This window comes from Pimephales promelas (assembly GCF_988280905.1).
Source record: "Pimephales promelas chromosome 3 unlocalized genomic scaffold, fPimPro1.hap1.1 SUPER_3_unloc_1, whole genome shotgun sequence".
Taxonomy (NCBI): Eukaryota; Metazoa; Chordata; class Actinopteri; order Cypriniformes; family Leuciscidae; genus Pimephales; species Pimephales promelas.
In genome coordinates, this window is record NW_028297295.1 from 130,001 (window position 1) to 132,500 (window position 2,500).

The following is a 2,500-nucleotide window of genomic DNA, read 5'->3' on the forward strand; positions in this document are numbered from 1 at the left end:
GTTCTCAAGGTGGTATGGCCGTAAGCAAAATCTGCTGCCAAAATTGGGCTATTTGAATGGTTAGAACATTAGGGTAGTAAACCATATAAAGCTTACTAGGTCTCCCATCCAACAATAAAGCTTACAGCACCTGGTATTCCCAGGCGGTCTCCCATCCAAGTACTAACCAGGCCCGACCCTGCTTAGCTTCCGAGATCAGACGAGTTCGGGCGTTCTCAAGGTGGTATGGCCGTAAGCGAAATCTGCTGCCAAAATTGGGCTATTTGAAGAAAAAAAAAAAAACTCTTTCAGGCTTTCTGAAGAAACTCAGAGACGATTTCAGGCATTTTGAGGGGGAAAAAAGACAATTTAGGATTTTTGAACCATTTCATTGACTCTTTTTTTTTTTTTTTTTTAAACAATAAAGCTTACAGCACCTGGTATTCCCAGGCGGTCTCCCATCCAAGTACTAACCAGGCCCGACCCTGCTTAGCTTCCGAGATCAGACGAGTTCGGGCGTTCTCAAGGTGGTATGGCCGTAAGCAAAATCTGCTGCCAAAATTGGGCTATTTGAATGGTTAGAACATTAGGGTAGTAAACCATATAAAGCTTACTAGGTCTCCCATCCAACAATAAAGCTTACAGCACCTGGTATTCCCAGGCGGTCTCCCATCCAAGTACTAACCAGGCCCGACCCTGCTTAGCTTCCGAGATCAGACGAGTTCGGGCGTTCTCAAGGTGGTATGGCCGTAAGCAAAATCTGCTGCCAAAATTGGGCTATTTGAATGGTTAGAACATTAGGGTAGTAAACCATATAAAGCTTACTAGGTCTCCCATCCAACAATAAAGCTTACAGCACCTGGTATTCCCAGGCGGTCTCCCATCCAAGTACTAACCAGGCCCGACCCTGCTTAGCTTCCGAGATCAGACGAGTTCGGGCGTTCTCAAGGTGGTATGGCCGTAAGCAAAATCTGCTGCCAAAATTGGGCTATTTGAATGGTTAGAACATTAGGGTAGTAAACCATATAAAGCTTACTAGGTCTCCCATCCAACAATAAAGCTTACAGCACCTGGTATTCCCAGGCGGTCTCCCATCCAAGTACTAACCAGGCCCGACCCTGCTTAGCTTCCGAGATCAGACGAGTTCGGGCGTTCTCAAGGTGGTATGGCCGTAAGCGAAATCTGCTGCCAAAATTGGGCTATTTGAAGAAAAAAAAAAGAGACTCTTTCAGGCTTTCTGAAGAAACTCAGAGACGATTTCAGGCATTTTGAGGGGGAAAAAAGACAATTTAGGATTTTTGAACAATTTCATTGACTCTTTTTTTTTTTTTTTTTTTTTTAAACAATAAAGCTTACAGCACCTGGTATTCCCAGGCGGTCTCCCATCCAAGTACTAACCAGGCCCGACCCTGCTTAGCTTCCGAGATCAGACGAGTTCGGGCGTTCTCAAGGTGGTATGGCCGTAAGCAAAATCTGCTGCCAAAATTGGGCTTTTTGAATGGTTAGAACATTAGGGTAGTAAACCATATAAAGCTTACTAGGTCTCCCATCCAACAATAAAGCTTACAGCACCTGGTATTCCCAGGCGGTCTCCCATCCAAGTACTAACCAGGCCCGACCCTGCTTAGCTTCCGAGATCAGACGAGTTCGGGCGTTCTCAAGGTGGTATGGCCGTAAGCAAAATCTGCTGCCAAAATTGGGCTATTTGAATGGTTAGAACATTAGGGTAGTAAACCATATAAAGCTTACTAGGTCTCCCATCCAACAATAAAGCTTACAGCACCTGGTATTCCCAGGCGGTCTCCCATCCAAGTACTAACCAGGCCCGACCCTGCTTAGCTTCCGAGATCAGACGAGTTCGGGCGTTCTCAAGGTGGTATGGCCGTAAGCAAAATCTGCTGCCAAAATTGGGCTATTTGAATGGTTAGAACATTAGGGTAGTAAACCATATAAAGCTTACTAGGTCTCCCATCCAACAATAAAGCTTACAGCACCTGGTATTCCCAGGCGGTCTCCCATCCAAGTACTAACCAGGCCCGACCCTGCTTAGCTTCCGAGATCAGACGAGTTCGGGCGTTCTCAAGGTGGTATGGCCGTAAGCGAAATCTGCTGCCAAAATTGGGCTATTTGAAGAAAAAAAAAAGAGACTCTTTCAGGCTTTCTGAAGAAACTCAGAGACGATTTCAGGCATTTTGAGGGGGAAAAAAGACAATTTAGGATTTTTGAACAATTTCATTGACTCTTTTTTTTTTTTTTTTTTTTTTTAAACAATAAAGCTTACAGCACCTGGTATTCCCAGGCGGTCTCCCATCCAAGTACTAACCAGGCCCGACCCTGCTTAGCTTCCGAGATCAGACGAGTTCGGGCGTTCTCAAGGTGGTATGGCCGTAAGCAAAATCTGCTGCCAAAATTGGGCTTTTTGAATGGTTAGAACATTAGGGTAGTAAACCATATAAAGCTTACTAGGTCTCCCATCCAACAATAAAGCTTACAGCACCTGGGGCCTGTTTCAGAAAGGAGG

The 2,500-nt window shown here is 45.2% G+C and overlaps 11 non-coding genes across 11 annotated transcripts in view; all 11 read right to left on the reverse strand.

Moving 5' to 3' along the window:
• LOC148962576 (5S ribosomal RNA) overlaps positions 1-26 on the reverse strand; it is a 119-nt gene extending 93 nt beyond the window's left edge. The window contains exon 1 of the ribosomal RNA XR_016150835.1: positions 1-26. This exon is cut by the window's left edge and continues 93 nt beyond it. This is a non-coding gene — a ribosomal RNA (5S ribosomal RNA).
• Positions 27-118: 92 nt separating this feature from the next.
• LOC148962577 (5S ribosomal RNA) lies at positions 119-237 on the reverse strand. The gene has a single exon (XR_016150836.1). It is a non-coding gene; the product is annotated as a 5S ribosomal RNA (ribosomal RNA).
• A 167-nt stretch (positions 238-404) lies between these two features.
• Positions 405-523, reverse strand: LOC148962578 (5S ribosomal RNA). Its single transcript, XR_016150837.1, has one exon. It is a non-coding gene; the product is annotated as a 5S ribosomal RNA (ribosomal RNA).
• A 92-nt stretch (positions 524-615) lies between these two features.
• LOC148962579 (5S ribosomal RNA) lies at positions 616-734 on the reverse strand. The gene has a single exon (XR_016150838.1). It is a non-coding gene; the product is annotated as a 5S ribosomal RNA (ribosomal RNA).
• A 92-nt stretch (positions 735-826) lies between these two features.
• LOC148962580 (5S ribosomal RNA) lies at positions 827-945 on the reverse strand. Its single transcript, XR_016150839.1, has one exon. It is a non-coding gene; the product is annotated as a 5S ribosomal RNA (ribosomal RNA).
• Positions 946-1,037: 92 nt separating this feature from the next.
• Positions 1,038-1,156, reverse strand: LOC148962581 (5S ribosomal RNA). The gene has a single exon (XR_016150840.1). It is a non-coding gene; the product is annotated as a 5S ribosomal RNA (ribosomal RNA).
• Positions 1,157-1,328: 172 nt separating this feature from the next.
• On the reverse strand, positions 1,329-1,447 carry LOC148962582 (5S ribosomal RNA). The gene has a single exon (XR_016150841.1). It is a non-coding gene; the product is annotated as a 5S ribosomal RNA (ribosomal RNA).
• Positions 1,448-1,539: 92 nt separating this feature from the next.
• Positions 1,540-1,658, reverse strand: LOC148962583 (5S ribosomal RNA). The gene has a single exon (XR_016150843.1). It is a non-coding gene; the product is annotated as a 5S ribosomal RNA (ribosomal RNA).
• Positions 1,659-1,750: 92 nt separating this feature from the next.
• On the reverse strand, positions 1,751-1,869 carry LOC148962584 (5S ribosomal RNA). Its single transcript, XR_016150844.1, has one exon. It is a non-coding gene; the product is annotated as a 5S ribosomal RNA (ribosomal RNA).
• Positions 1,870-1,961: 92 nt separating this feature from the next.
• LOC148962585 (5S ribosomal RNA) lies at positions 1,962-2,080 on the reverse strand. Its single transcript, XR_016150845.1, has one exon. It is a non-coding gene; the product is annotated as a 5S ribosomal RNA (ribosomal RNA).
• Positions 2,081-2,253: 173 nt separating this feature from the next.
• LOC148962586 (5S ribosomal RNA) lies at positions 2,254-2,372 on the reverse strand. The gene has a single exon (XR_016150846.1). It is a non-coding gene; the product is annotated as a 5S ribosomal RNA (ribosomal RNA).
• Between the last annotated feature and the right edge of the window lie 128 nt (positions 2,373-2,500).